At 42.7% G+C, this 15441-nt stretch overlaps 4 non-coding genes across 4 annotated transcripts; all 4 read left to right on the top strand.

Annotated features, from left to right (window-relative positions):
• Positions 1 to 225: 225 nt before the first annotated feature.
• On the top strand, positions 226 to 297 carry trnac-gca. Its single transcript has one exon. It is a non-coding gene; the product is annotated as a tRNA-Cys (tRNA).
• A 3004-nt stretch (positions 298 to 3301) lies between these two features.
• trnac-gca lies at positions 3302 to 3373 on the top strand. The gene has a single exon. It is a non-coding gene; the product is annotated as a tRNA-Cys (tRNA).
• Positions 3374 to 6551: 3178 nt separating this feature from the next.
• On the top strand, positions 6552 to 6623 carry trnac-gca. The gene has a single exon. It is a non-coding gene; the product is annotated as a tRNA-Cys (tRNA).
• Positions 6624 to 14898: 8275 nt separating this feature from the next.
• On the top strand, positions 14899 to 14970 carry trnac-gca. Its single transcript has one exon. It is a non-coding gene; the product is annotated as a tRNA-Cys (tRNA).
• The last annotated feature ends 471 nt before the right edge of the window (positions 14971 to 15441 follow it).

Genomic DNA, 15441 nt, shown 5'->3' with positions numbered 1-15441 from the left:
ATCAATCTAAGAGAAAGTGTTATTTTTTATTTTCTGCCTATTCCTTTAGTGATCAAATGTCACACTGTTCATGGCTCTTCAGATCATGATGTTGATTTTCACTCTGGAGTAGGGTGGCCAAATTCATCCCAGTCCCTCACTTTTCATTGTTTGCCCTATAAATCATTTCCTGATGATGACGCAGCCAATTCTCTCTCTATAACAGCATCTTTTTGACTTCAGTAAGGGGGTGTAGCTCAGTGGTAGAGCATTTGACTGCAGATCAAGAGGTCCCTGGTTCAAATCCAGGTGCCCCCTTACAAAATTGTCTTTAGTATAAGCTGCTTGCTTTGTTTTCTACCCAAGGTGCATGGCAACCAGCAAGGAATACCACACAGACAAAAGTGATCCAATCCATTCCACTCCCTACTGCAGAGTGAACCAATTCACCTCACACCTGTAATTTTTTTATCCTCCTTCCCAGAAAAACATTCCCCTTTCAGTGTGTATCCAAGTCTCTCCTGAACTTGTTACATAATCTTTTCGTTGCTCACTGGTGTGTCAATAGGTGTAGCTCAGTGGGAAAACATTTGATTACAGAGCAAGAGGTCGCTGCTTTAATTCCACATACCCTCTTGTAAAATCAAAATACAGGTGAAATGCATAAGTATTCATCTCTCCAGCAACCAGAGAAGCAATAATATGTGATCCAATTCCTTCAGCTCCCTGGCAGAGGTAACCAAATTCCATCAGTCTATTGAATCTTCCTCCATTGCTCTGTAATGTGCTACCCAATCTGTCCCTCACTTTTCAGACCTTGCCCTGTAAATCATTTCCTGGTCAGTAATTAGACAATTCTCTCTTGAAGCCTACAGAACCTTTATGGCTTCTGTGATTTTGCTGAGGGGGATATACCTCAGTGGCAGAGCATTTGACTGCAAGTCAAGAGTTCTATGATTCAAAACCAGCAAATCTTTTTTGATTGATGAATGTGCAATTTGTGTATGTGTTTCTCCCCCTGATGATCAACGAATCCCATGCAGATCAAGGCTCTCTTGTCTATTATGTCTCTAGCAGGTTTATCTAATCCAACCCAGTCCCTTACTTTTCATCCAGGGCAAACCAGCACGCTTAATTCACACCTCACCCAGCACCTCCAGCATCGAGTCCGTGCACCACCAACGAACAGTAGCAGCAGTGTGTACCATCTACAAGATGCACTGCAGCAACTCACCAAGGCTCCTCGCACAGCACCTTCCAAATGTGCGACCTCTACCAATTAGAAGGGCAAGGGCAGGAGATGCATGGGAACACCACTACCTGCAAGTTTCCCTCCAAGCCACACTCCATTCTAACTTGGAAGGATATCACTGTTCCTTGCCTGTCACTGGGTCAAAATCCATGATCTCCCTCTGAACGAGTTCTGTGGATGCACCTACACCACATGCACTGCACAAATTCAAGAAGATAGCTCAGCACCACCTTCTCAAGGGCAATTAGGGATGGCAATCAAAATGCAGATCTAGCCAGCGATGCCCATTTCCCATGAAAGAATATATAAACTAGGCCTTGCCCTGTAAATGATTTCCTGATAATCATCTATTGAATTGTCCCTTAAAGTCTACCCTAGAAACATGTCATCATTTGCAAAGGCTCAATAATAGAGCATTAAACTATAGATTAAGTGGCTTCTGGTTCTAATCCAAATCCCTCTTCATAAAATTGTCCTTAGTGTAAGCTGAATACTTTGTTTTCTGCCCAAGGTGCATAGCAACCAGCAAGGAATACCACACAGGTGAAAGTGATCCAATCAGTTCTGCCCCCCTTTGGCTCCTGTGCAAAGCTAACCAATTCATCCCTGCAAAAGATTCCCCTTTCAGTGCATATCCATGTCTCCCTTGAACTCGTTACTGAATCTTTTCAACAGTTGGAGGATGTCACTGGGTGTAGCTCAGTGACTGGAAGTCAACAGGATTTCTGCTTGATATACAGATACCCCCTTATAAAATCAACTCCTCGATCAATTCATATGCTTTCATTGGTCCATCAACAATAGAACCAGTTAGCAGGTGACCATAATCCAATTCCTCTGGCTCGGTGGTGGAGGTAACCAAATTCTATCGGAACCCTGATTCTGGCTCCGTTGCTTGGCAATGTGCTTCCCCATCTGTTTATATCCAATCCCCTCCTGAAATGCATCGTTGAATCTTTTCCTGTTTGTAGCTCAGCAGTGGAGCATTTCTCTGCAAATTTGCAGCTCCATGATTCAAATCTAGGTGCCACCTTATAAAATTAAAATTCACTACTTGCACAACCATTCCTCTAGTGATCAATAGCAATCAAATAATGTCAGGCAGCCCTTGGCTCTCCAGAACATGATGTTGATTTTCACTCTGGAGTAGGGCGGTCCAATCCATTCCAGTCCCTCACTTTTCAGTGTTTGCCCTGTAGATTATTTCCTGCTGATGACTCAGCCAATTCTCTCTCTGGGTCTGATTCAGCATCTCTATGGCTTCTGCCTGCTTAATGAAGGGGTATAGCTCGGTGTTAGAGCATTTAACTACTAAATCAGGAGGTTTATATTTTCAAACCCAGGCTCCTCCTCGCAACACCCCCCCCCCCCCCCCCCCCCCCCCCCCCCACCGATCCACAAAATCCCAGATTGACAAATGTGCAATTTGTCCATGTATTTCTCTGTTTGACAACCAAAGCAGCAATCACTGAATGGTATACAGATCATTCGTTTTGGTGATTTTGAGTCCAGAGCAGGGCTATGTAATCCAGCACAGTCCTTTATTTTTCATCCAAGATAAAGGAGCATGCTTGATTGGCGCACCACTTACCACCTCCAACATTGAGTCCGTGCACCACCGACGCATAGTGACAATAGTGTGTACCCATCTACAAGATGCACTGCAGCAACTCACCAAGGCCTCTTCAACAGCACCTTCGAAATCCATGATTTCTACAATTTAGAAGCACAATGGCAGTAGATGCATGGGAGTACCACAAACTGCAAGTCTCCCTTGACGCCACGCTCCATCCTGACATGGAATAAACTTACCATTCCTTCACTGTTGCCGGCTAAAAACCCATGAGCTCCCTCTGAAACAGTCCTGTGGGTGTACCTACACCACATGCACTGCAGAGATTCAAGAAGGCAGCTCAGCACCACCTTCTCAAGGGCAAGTAGGAATGGGCAATCAAAATGCTGGTCTAGCCAGCGGTGCTCCCTTCCCGTGAAGGAATACACAAACTAAGCCTTGCCCTGTAAAAGATTTCCTGATAAGAACCTATTGAATTGCCCCTTAATGTGCAGATAGGGGGTATAGCTCAGTGGTAGAGCATTTGACTGCAGATCAAGAGGTCCCTGGTTCAAATCCAGGTGCCCCCTTGTCAAAGCAAGTGATGTATTTTGTTTTCTGCCCAATGAATACAACAAACAGCAAGGAATACCACACAGGTAAAAGTGATCCAATCCATTCTGCTCCATTTTGGCTTTCAAGTGAAGCAGCGCTTGACTTGAACTTCCTTCAATTTAGTCTACTGCATTTGCTGCTCCCAAAGCAGTCTCCTCTACATTGGAGACACCAAACGCAGACTGGTGACCGCTTTGCGGAACACCTTCGGTCTGTCCACAAGCATGACTCAGACCTCCCTTGCCTGTCACTTGCCATTTCAACACACCACCCTGCTCTCATGCCCACATGTCCATCCTTGGCCTGCTGCAATTTTCCAGTGAAGCCTAACTCAAACTGGAGGAACAGCACCTCATCTTCCGATTAGGCACTTTACAGCCTTCCATACTTAACATTGAGTTCAACAACTTCAGGCCAAGAATTCTCTCTCCATACCCACTCCTTCTTGATCTTGTTTTCTCTATATCCATTTTTATTTTTTATTTATTATTTTCCCATGTATTTTCATTATTATTATTTTTTAAATTAATTTTCAATTTTATTCATTGTTTTCTCCCCAGCTTTTAGCCTATTTTCGACCTTTTTTCCCCTCACTGTTCCCTCCTCTCACTCCACCCCTGCTAGGGCCATCTGTCACTTTCCAGAGTGCTTACCCTGGTCTGGCCATTATCACATTTTGCTTTCCACTCTTAATGTCACCATTAACACCTCCTTTAACCAGTACTACCACTATTAACAACCCTTTGACCTTGTGTTGATGACATCTTTAGCATCCTCTTCTTTGCCTCCACCTATCGCTAGCCTTCGATCCAGCTTCACCTGTTCTACCCCACTTAAACAGTTTATATTTCACTATGTTTCCGCCTCCCTTTGGCTCTGAAGAAGAGTCATATGGATTTGAGCCAGTAACTTTGGTCTTTTTCTCCACAAATGCTGTCAGACCTGTTGAGCTTTTGCAGCATTTATTGTTTTAGTTTCAGATTTCCAGCATCCGCAGTATTTTGCCTTTATCTGTCTGTATCCAATCCTCTCCTGAAATGCAGGTTGAACCTTTTCCTGTTTGCATCTCAGTAGTGGAGCATTTCACTGCAGATTCACAGCTCCTTGATTCAAATCTAGGTGCCATCTTAAAAAATTAAAATTCGTTATTTGCTCACCTATTCCTCTAGCGAACAGTAGTGATCAAATAATGTCACACAGATCATGGTTCTCCAGAACATGATGTTGATTTACACTCTGGAGTAGGGTGGTCCAATTCATCCCAGTCCCTCACTTTTCATTGTTTGCCCAAGAAATTATTTCCTGATGATGACTCAGGCAATTCTCTCTTGAGGACTATAACAGCATCTCTCTGGAGCAGTTGGCTTCAGTCAGGGGATGTAGCTCAATGGTAGAGCAATTGCCTGAAAATCAAGAGGTCCTTGGTTCAAGCCACATCAAAGCTCCCGCACAAAATCAATTCTGGTTGATAAATGTGCAATTTGTGTATGCGTTACTCTACCTCGCAGCCAAAGTAGCAATCGCCAAATGGCATACAGGTCATCCCACTGCAGTCTGTTATGGTGATTTTGAGTCAGGAGCAGGGTTATCTAATCCACCACAGTCCTTAATTTTTCATCCAGGAAAAAGGAGCATGCGTGATTGGCATGCCACTCACCACCTCCAACACTGAGTCAATGCACTGCAGACGCACAGTCACATCGTCTGTACCATCTACAAGATGCACTACAGCAACTCACCAAGACCCCTTCAACAGCACCTTTAAAATCCATGAATTCTACCTCTTAGAAGGACAACGGCAGCAGATGCATGGGAACAGCACATCCTGCAAGTCTCAATCCACGTTACACTCCATCCTGACATGGAACAATCTCACCATTCCTTCGCTGTTGCTGGCTAAAAATCCATAAACTCCCTCTGAATGAGTTCTGTGGATGTACCTACAGCACATGCACTGCAGAGATTCAAGGAAGCAGCTCAGCACCTTCTCAAGGGCAATTAGGGATGGGCAATAAAAATACTGCTCTAGTCAGCCATGCCCACTTTCAGTGGAAGAATATACAAACTATTCCTTGCAGAGCAAATGATTTCCTGATAAGCACTTAAAATTTTCCCCTCAAAGCCAAAGAGACGCTGTTACATACCCCGAGACACAATTGGCTGAGGCGTCATCCGGAAATAATCTACAGGGCAAATGCTGAAAAATGAGGGACTGGGATGAATTGAACCACCCTACTCCAGAGTGAAAATCAACATCATGTTCTGGAGAATAGTGAATTGTAATTTTATAAGGTGGCACCTAGATTTGAATCAAGGAGCTGCAAATCTGCAGTGAAATGCTCCAAATTTTTCTCCCAAATTCTCCACAAGAAACGTTGGCCATCCATTGCTCGGTATTGTGCTCCCCAACTGTCTGTACCCAATCCCCTCCTGAAATGTAGTTTTGAATCTTTTCCTATTGGTAGCTCAGAAGTGGAGAATTTCACTGCAAGTTTGCAGCCTCTTGAGTCAAATCTAGGTGCCACCTCATAAAATTAAAATTCACTATTTGCGCACCTATTCCTCTGGTGATCAGTAGCAATCAAATAATGTCACGCATCTCATCCAGGACAAAGCAGCACACTTAATTCGCCCCCCCACCCAGCACCTCCAGTCCGTGCATCACCAAACACAGCAGCAGCAGTGTGTACCATCTACAAAATGCACTGCAGCAACTCACCAAGGCTCCTCGTACAGCACATTCTAAACATGCAGCATCTACCACTTAGAAGGGCAAGGGCAGCAGATGCATGGGAACACCACCAGCTGCAAGTTTCCCTCCAATCCACATTCCATCCTGACTTGGAATGGTAACACTGTTCTTTGGCTGTTGTTGTGCCAAAATCCATGAACTCCCTCTTAAACAGTCTTGTGGATGCACCTGCACCACATGGACATGCAGCAATTGAAGAAGGCTGCTCAGCACCGCCTCCTGAATGGTATTTAGTGATGGGCAATGAAAACACTATTCTAGCCAGCAACACCCACTTCCTGTGAAAGAATATACAAATTAGAATATACAAATTGCCCTGAAAATGATTTCCAAATGAATATGTAGCATATTGTCCCTCACAATCTACTAAAGCAAGATTTAGGCTCTTTTGTTATAGCTTAGGGGGTGTAGCTCAGTGGTAGAGTATTTGACTGCATATCAAGCAGTTCCTGGTTCAAATCCAGGTGCCCCCTTGTCAAAGTAAGTGATGCTTGTTGTTTTCTGCCCAAGGAATACAACAAACAGCAAGGAATACCACACAGGTAAAAGTGATCCAATCCATTCTGCTCCATTTTGGTTTCTATGCAGATCTAATCATTTCACCTCATAACTTTGATTTTTTTTATCCTCTTTGCCCTGCAAAACATTCCCCTTTCAGTGTGTATCCATGTCTCATGAACTCATTCCTGGATCTTTTCAGCAGTCGGAGCTTGTCACTGGGTGTAGCTCAGTGACTGCTAGTCAACAGGATTTCTGCTTGATATACAGATACTCCCTTATAAAATCAGCTTCTAGGTCAAACCATATGCACTCATCTACCCAACAACCATAGAATCAAATAGCAGGTGACCATAATCCAATGTTCCTGAAATAGTCCTGTGGATGTACCTACATCATGTAGATATGTGGTGATTCCAGAATGTGGTTCAGTACCACCTTCTCATGGGTAATTAGGGATGGGCAATAAAAATGCTATTTTAACCAGTGACGCCCACTTCCTGTGAAAGAAGATAAAAAAGTGCTTGCCCTATAAATGATTTCCTGATGAGTACCAAGCACATTGTCTTTCAATTTTTGCCATGAAACATTTTGTTTTTTCCACTTTGCTTTAGAGGGTATAACTCAGTGGTAGAGCACTTGACTACAGATTGCAAGATTCCCTGGAACAAATCTAGGTTCCCCCTTATAAAGCCAGTCTAAGAACAAGTAGCATGTTTTGTTTTCTGCCCAAGGTTCATAGCAACCAGCAAGGAATACCATGCAGGTGAAAACCATCCAATCCATTCTTGCTCCATTTTGGCTCCTGTGTAGAGCTAACCAATTCATCTCACAACTTTGATTTTTTTGATCCTCTTTGCCCTGCAAAAGATTCCCCTTTCAGTGCTTTTCCATGTCTCTCTTGAACTCGTTACTAAATCTTTTCAGTAGCCAGGTCTTGCGTCCCTGGGTGTAGCTCAACGAGAGACCATTTGACTGCAAGTCAACAGGTTTCTGTTTGATATCAACGTACCCTTTACAAAACCAGCCTCTAGGACAAATCATATATATTAATCTATCCAACAACCATAGAATCAATTAGCAGGTGACCATATTCCAATTCCTCTGGCTCTGTGGTGCAGGTAACTAAATTCTACCATAACTCTGATTCTTCCTCTGTTCCTTGGTATTGTGCTTCCCCACCTGTCTGTATTTAATCCCCTCCTGAAATGTAGTATTGAAACTTTTCCAGTTTGTAGATCAGCAGTGAAGCGTTTTGCTGAAGATTTGCAGCTCCTTGATTCAAATCTAGGTGCCACCTCATAAAATTAAAATTCACTATTTGCACAATCATTCCTCTAACGATCAGTAGCGATCAAATAATGTCACGCAGATCGTGGCTCTCCAGTATATGATATTGATTTTCATTCTGGAGTAGGGCGGTCCTATTCATCCCATGTCCCTCACTTTTCATTGTTTACTCTGTTATTTCCTGATGATGACTCAGCTCATTCTCTCTTGAGATCTATAACAGCGTCTCTTTGGGACCTGTGCATTTAGTGAGAGGGTATCGCTCAGCGGTCAAGTGTTTGACTGACATTTAAGGGGTTCCTGCTTCAAGCCCACAGTGCTCGTTTGAAGTCAGCCCTGATTGCCAAATGTGCAATTGATGTGTGTATTTCTCTTCCTAATGACTGTTATGAGATGTCCTTTCGGTAAAGCTGATGTGTTTAAAAATCCCAGAGGGAAACTTTAAACAACTGACATAACCTATATTTTTAGGTGGTATGTTTGAGATGCAACTTTAAATTCAGAAATCATACCACCAGTTCTCAACAGGTTTTATATGAAACTAAATGAAGCATTTTATTAAGTTACAACACATTAAACATAAATACCTGTCTCCAAATTGTTGCTAAAATAACTTTTAAGAAATTTCCAGACTAATCTCCATTCAGGCAACAGCAACCCATAGATTTTTAAGCAGACCCCCAGGCAAATCATTTTCACCTTAGGAATTCAAAATGAGATTCTTTTCACTTTGGTTCCTGTGCAGTTCATTGGAGACTTACAGTTTCTTTGATCTTACATTGACTCTGCTCTATATGCACAAAACTGCTGAAGTTATACCCAGCACAGCTCATTGAATGCAAATTCTCATTGTATCACCAGCCTCTTTGAACCAACCTCTTCTAAAAATAAAACCCCTTTCGTAGTAGCAATTTTATTAGCAATATAAACATATTGTTTGGTCTGTGCTCGCTAGGTGCAAGATTTCATCCCACTTCTTTAATGCTGTATTCAAAAAATACAAATGCAGTCTACCCCTTTGCATCTCAAGACTAGCACACATCAAAGCACCCAGGCTAGCTGGTTTAATCCAATTAAACAGGCTAAACTTCTATTTTAAAAGAAAAGTATTTTTCAATAATATTATAAATATTAATAGCTTCATGAGATTCTTGCTCCCTGTGTGGACAAGAGTGGGGACTGTAGGGAGGATGAGCAAACTGACCACACCACCGTGGTACAGGGAGACATTCAAGTGGGGGGAGAAAAGGAAATGTAACTGTAATTGGGGATAGTATAGTTAGGGGAACAGATACTATTCTCTGTAGCCAGGATTGAGAGTCCCGAAGGCTATATTGCCTACCTGGTGCCGGGGTTAAGGATATCTCATCTGGGTTGCAGAGGAATTTAGAGTTGGAGGGGAAAGATCCAGTTATCATGGTTCACATAGGTACCAACGATATAGGTAGAACAAGGAAAGAGGTTCTGCTGAGGGAATACCAGCAGCTCGGGGCTAAATTAAAAAGCAGAACCAAAAAGGTAATAATCTCCAGATTACTACCTGAGCCATGAACTAATTGGCACAGGGTCAATAAGATTAAAGAGGTAAATGTGTGGCTCAAAGATTGGTGTGGGAGAAGTGGGTTTGAAATCATGGGACATCGGCACCAGTACTGGGGAAAGAGGGAGTTATTCTGTTCAGATGGGCTCCACTTGAATCAGGCTGGGGCCAGTGTCCTGGAGAATTGCATAACTAGGGTCGTAGATAGGGTTTTAAACTAAATAGTGGGGGGTGGGCGGGGGTTGTGGGGGAGGGTTCAGTTGCATGGATATATAAAAAAATCAAAGTTTAAGGAGTGGGTAAGAGTACAGGTTAGTGACGAGTCTGTTTGCTTTCAAAAAGTGAAAGGAAGGGACAGGGTGTCTGAATGCCATATTGCGCCAAAGAGTCACATAAGAGTAGGGAAAATTGACAATAGGACAAACTTAAAGGCTTTGTACCTGAATGCGCATAGCATTAACTAATGAGTTAACAACACAAATAGAGATAATAAGTATGATTTGGTGGCAATTACTGAGACGTGGTTACAGGGAAAACAGGTTTGGGAGTTGAATATCCAAGGGTACTCAGTGTCTTGGAACAAAAGGCAGGAAGGGAAAGGAGGTGGCGTAGCTTTGTTAGTAAAGGAAGAGGTCAGTGCTCTAGCAAGGAATGATACAGACACTGGAGAGCAAGACATAGAATCAGTCTGGGTAGAAATAAGAAATAGCAAGGGAAAGAAGTCCATGGTGGGAGAAATCTATAGGTCTCCAAACAGCAGTTTAGCAGTAGGGCACAGTATAAACCAGGAAATACTGGGAGCATGTAAGAAAGGCACGACAGTAATCATGGGTGATTTTAATATGCTTATAGACTGGACTAATCAAATTGGCAAGGGTAGCCTCGAGAGAGAGAGTTCATAGACTGTACTAGAAATTGTTTCTTGGAGCAATATGTTGTGGAACCAACCAGGATGCAGGCTATTCTGGATTTGGTTTTGTGTAATGAGATCGGATTAATTAATGATCTCATAGTAACGGATCCTCTAGGGAAGGGTGATCATAGCATGCTAGAATTTCAAGTGCAGTTTGGGAGCGAGAAACGTGGGTTCCACACTAGTGTTCTGGATTTAAACAAAGATAACTACATAGGCATGAGGGCAGGTTTGGCCCAAGTGGACTGGGCAGGAAGACTACAAGGTAGGACGGTTGATGAACAGTGGCAGATATTTAAGGAGATATTCAATTCCTCCCAAGTAAAATATATTCCAAAGGGGAAGAAAGATGGTAAGATTGGGAAAAAGCATCTATGGCTAAGTAAGGAAGTTAAAGATAACATAAAGGCAAAAACTCAGGCATACCAAATTGCAAAGGTCAGTGGCAGGCTGGAAGATTGGGAAACTTAAAGATCGACAAAGGGTTACTAAAAAAATAATAAAAAGAACAAACATAAATTATGAAAGAAAACAAGTGCAAAATTTAAAAACTTATCGCAAAAGCTTCTACAAGTATATAAGAGGAAAGAGGGTAGCTAAAGTGAATGTTGGTCCCTTGGAGGACTAAGCTAGGGAGCTAATAGTGGGGAATGCAGAAATGGCAGAGATGCTTAATCAATGTTTTGCCTCAGTTTTCACAGTGGAGGATACTAGTACCACCCCAATTGTAACAGGTAGTGCAGAGGGTATAGAGGAGGAACTTAGAACAATCACCATCAGTAGAAAAAAAGTACTGAGCAAACTATTGGGATTAAAGGGTGACAAGTCCCCAGGACCTAATGGCCTATCCCAAGGTCCTAAAGGAAGTGGCAGTGAAGATAGTGGATGCATTGGCTATAATATTCCAAAATTCCCTGGATTCTGGAAAGGTTCCCGTGGATTGGAAAAATACTAATATAATGCCCTTTTTCAAAAAGAGGGGTGGGGGGTGGGGGGGCAGAAAGTAGGAAGCTATAGATCAGTTAGTTTAACGACTGTCATTGGGAAATTGTTGGAATCTATTATTAGGGAAGTAGTAATGGGGCATTTAGAAAGTTAAAATGCAATCCATCAGAGTCAGCATGGTTTTATGTAGAGTAAATCGCATTTGACTAATTTGCTAGAGTTCTTTGAAGATGTGACAAGCAAAGTGGATAATGGGGATCCTGTAGATGTAGTATATCTGGACTTCCAGAAGGCCTTTGATAAGGTGCCGCACAAAAGATTAATACACAAGATAAAATCACACGGAGTTAGGGGTAATATACTAGCTTGGATAGAGGATTGTCTAATCAACAGAAAGCAGAGAGTTGGGATAAATGGGTCTTTTTCTGGATGGCAAGCTGTAACTAGTGGGGTGCCACAGGGGTTGGTCCTTGGGCCCCAACTATTTACAATCTATATTAATGACTTGGATTGACCTAGATAGAAGGTACTATAGCTAAATTTGCAGATGACACCAAAATAGGTGGGAAAGTAAATTGCAATGAAGAAATAAGAAATTTACAAACGGATATGGACAGGTTAGGTGAATGGGCCAAAATTTGGCAGATGGCGATTAACGTGGATAAGTGTGAGGTTATCCATTTTGGTCAGAAGAATAAAAAGGCAACTTATTATTCAAATGGAGAGTAACTTCAGAATGCTTCAGTGCAGAGGGGTCTGGGTCCCCTTGTGCATGAATTGCTGAAAGCTAGTATGCAGGTACAGCAGGTAATAAGGAAGGCAAATGGAATTTTGGCATTTATTGCTAAAGGAATAGAGTATAAAAATAGGAAAGTGTTGTTGCAACTGTATAAGACATTGGTGAGTCCGCACCTGGAGTACTGTGCACAGGTTTGGTCCCCTTATTTGAGGAAGCATGTAGTTGCACTGGAGGAAGTTCAGAGGAGGTTCACAAGATTGATTTCAGAGATGCTGGGCTTGTCTTATGAGGAGAGATTGAACAGTTTAGGCCTATACTCGCTAGAGTTTAGAAGGATGAGAGGAGATCTAATTGAGGTATATAAGACGCTAAAAGGGATAGACAAAGTAGATGTGGAGCAGATGTTTCCCCTTGTGGGGCATTCTAGAATGAGAGGCCATAGTTTTAGGCTAAGGGATGGTAGATTTAAATCAGAAATGAGGAGGAATTACTTTGCTCAAGTGCTCATGAATCTGTGGAATTCACTACCTCAGAGTGCAGTGGATGCCAGAACACTGAATAAATTTAAGGAAGAGAGAGACAGATTTTTAATTAGTAACGGGTTGAAAGGTTATGGGGAGAGGGTGGGAAATTTGAGTTGAGGCCGAAATGAGATCAGCCATGATCATATTGAATGGCGGGGCAGGCTCGAGGGGCTGAACTGCCTACTCCTAGTTCTTATGTTCTTATGACAACAACCAAAGCAGCAGTCAAAGAATGGCAGGCAGACCATCCCTCTATTGTCTCTTATGTTGATTGTTGAGTCTGGACCAGGGCTATCTAATCCAGCATAGTCCCTTGCTTTTCATCCAGGACAAAGAAGCATGCTTGATTGGCACACCACTCACTGCCTCCAACATTGAATCCATGTACCACCATCACACAGTGGCATCAAACTATACCATCCACAAGATGAACTGCAGCAACTCACCAGGTCCCCTTCAACAGCACCTTCGAAACCCATGACTTCTACCACTTAGAAGCATAATGGCAGCAGATGCATGGGAGCACCACAACAAGTCTCCCTCCAAGCCACACTTCATCCTGACATGGAATGATCTCATTGTTCCTTCACTGTTGCTGGCTACAAACCCATGAACTCCCTCTGAAACAGTCCTGTGGATGTACCTATACCACATGCACTGCACAGATTCAAGAAAGAAGCTCAGCACAACCTTCTCAAGGGCAATTAGGGATGGGCAATCAGAATGCTGCTCCAGCCTGCGATTCCTCCTTCACATGAAAGAATACAAACTAGTCCTTTCTTTGTAAATGATTTTCTGATAAGCACCTATTGAATTGTCTCTCAAAGTCTACCCTAGAATTTTTTTGAACTGCTTTTGAATGAAGGGGTATAGCTTGTTGGTGGAACACTTGATTGCAGATCAAGCTGTTCTTATTTCAAATCCAGGTGCTTCCTCATAGAGTTCTCCTTAGTGTAAGTTGCATGCTTTGTTCTGCCCAAGGGGCATAGCAACCAGCAAGGAATGCCACACAGGTGAAAGTGATCCAATCCATTCTGCTCCCTTTTGGCTCCTGTGCAGAACTAACCAATTCATCTAACATCTTTGATTTTTTATCCACCTACCCTGCAAAACATTCCCCTTTCAATGTGTATCCATGTTTCTCTTGAACTTGTTACATAATCGTTTCAGTGCCCACAGTTTGTGTCAGTGGGTGTAGCTCAATGGGAAAGCATTTGATTGCAGAGCAACCGGTCACTGCTTTAATTCCTCTTGTAAAATCAAAATACAGGTGAAATGCATAAGTATTCATCTCTCCAGCAACCAGAGAAGCAATAACAGGTGATGAAGATCCAATTCCTTCAGCTTCCTGGCAGAGATAACCAGATTCCATCAGTCTCTTGTTTCTTCCTCCTTTGCTCTGAAATGTGCTACCCGATCTGTCTCTCACTTTTCAGTCCTTGCCCTGTGAACCATTTCCCTATGAGTACCTAGACAATTCTCTATTGAAGTCTACAGAACTTTATTGGATTCTGTCATTTTGCTGAGGGGGTATACCTCAGTGGCAGAGCATTTGACTGCAAATTAAAACTTCACTGGTTCAAAACCAAGTATCCTGCCATAAAATGACTATTGATTGGAGAATGTCCAATTTGCATATGTGTTTCTCTACCTGATGATCAACGAATACCATGCAGATCATGGCTCTCTGGTCCATTATGGTGGTTTTCACCCTCGAGCAGGGCTATCTAATCCAACCCAATCCCTTACTTTTCATCCAGGACAAAGCAGCATGCTTAATTCACACCCCGCCCAGCACCTCCAACATGCAGTTGGTGCACCACTGATGCACAGTGGCAGCAGTGTGTACCATCTACAAAATGCAATGTCGTAACTCACCAAGGCTCCTCGTACAGCACATTCCAAACATGTGGCCTCTACCACTTAGAAGGGCAAGGGCAGCGGATGCATGGGAACACCACCAGCTGCAGGTTTCCCTCCAAGTCACACTCCATCCTGACTTGGAATGGTATCACTGTTCTTTGTTGTTGGGTCAAAATCCAAGAACTCCCTCTTAAACAGCCCTATGGATGCACCTGCACCACTTGGGCATGCAGATTGAAGAAGGCTGTTCAGCACCGCCTCCTGAATGGTAATTAGTGATGGGCAATGAAAACACTATTCTAGCCAGTAACACACATTTCCTGTAAAAGAATATACAAATTAGTCCTTGCCTTGTAAGTAATTTCCTGATGAATACTGAACGTATTGCCCTTCAAAATCTACTACAGAAACGTTTAGTCTTGCTAGCTATAGCTGAGGGGGTATAGCTCAGTGGTAGAGCATTTGACTGCAGATCAAGAGGTCCCTGGTTCAAATCCAGATGCCCCCTCATCAAATCAATGTAAGAGCAAGTATTTTGCTTTCTGCCCAAGGAATACAGCAAACAGCAAGGAATACCATATATATAGGTAACAGTGATCCAATCCATTCTGCTCCATTTTGGCTCCTGTGCAGAGCTGACCAATTCACCTCATAACTTTGATTTTTTATCCTCTTTTTATCCTTTCACTGCGTATCCATGTCTTTCTTGGACTTATTACTGAATCTTTTCAGCAACCAGGGCTTGCGTCCCTGGCTGTAGCTCAACGAGAGAGCATTTGACTGTAAGTTAACATGGTTCTGCTTGATGTCAACGTACCCCTTACAAAATTAGCCTCTAGGTCAAGTCATATGCATTAATTAATTCAACAACAATAGAATCAATTAGCAGGTGACCATAATCCAATTTCTCCGGCTCCGTTGCTCGGTAATGTGCTTCCCCATCTGTCTATTTCCAATCCCCTCCTAAATGTAGCATTGA

This window comes from Carcharodon carcharias, chromosome 23, assembly GCF_017639515.1.
Source record: "Carcharodon carcharias isolate sCarCar2 chromosome 23, sCarCar2.pri, whole genome shotgun sequence".
Taxonomy (NCBI): Eukaryota; Metazoa; Chordata; class Chondrichthyes; order Lamniformes; family Lamnidae; genus Carcharodon; species Carcharodon carcharias.
The sequence above is the reverse complement of the archived record's forward strand: the minus strand, read 5'-3'. Positions and strand labels throughout refer to the sequence as shown.